Here is a 757-nt window from a genome sequence, read left to right on the forward strand (position 1 = left end):
CCCCCCCCCCTCCTTGTCCCGTGGATGTAGGCATCTCGCCGAACCACGTAAAACTGGTGTTGATTGTGTTTGTGCTCTTGTTGGTGTGTTGGTTTATCTCTTTTGGCTATTTGGTTGGATCTCGGCATAGGGGTTTCTCCCCAACATCCATTTCTTCCTCGATTTGTCACCTTTCTCTCTTCAGTATCTATAGGACTCCTTTAGTAAGTTGTGCTCTCTTTGTAACTTTCCATTGGCGAGTTCTACTTGTAAGATGATTCTTCTGCTCTTGTCTAAATTAAATAAATAATAAACAAAGGGAGCTTCTACACACTTTGTTTCTTCAACTATTATCTGTTTAAAGAAATCCTGATGATGTTGGGATGATCTAGAACGGGCATACTTATAGCCTTCTGTACAAGATCTTCTCGTGTTCTCTCTTTTTTTTTGGATGAAAGATCTTCTCATGTTTGACATAACTCATTATATAGGAATACTAGAAGGTTGTGAAGAGGGCACTTCTATTATTGCGAACAGACCCCTGTAGTATCACCCAATTGCAAAGAGATCCCCCGTAGTGCTATTTGTTGCGAATGTAGCCCCTGTAGTTCTACTTGTTGCGAATAGACCCCTTGCAGTATTGGCCGAAGTCCAAATACATTCTCTTAGTGAACTTATTTTGATCCTTTAAAGGTTTTTTTATCAATTGGGTGTCTATCCTCACAAATAGAACTATTGGGGGTCTATCCGCCTCTTTAAACAATTTTAAGATAAAAAA

Source organism: Asparagus officinalis, chromosome 5, assembly GCF_001876935.1.
Source record: "Asparagus officinalis chromosome 5, Aspof.V1, whole genome shotgun sequence".
In the NCBI taxonomy this organism is placed as follows: domain Eukaryota; kingdom Viridiplantae; phylum Streptophyta; class Magnoliopsida; order Asparagales; family Asparagaceae; genus Asparagus; species Asparagus officinalis.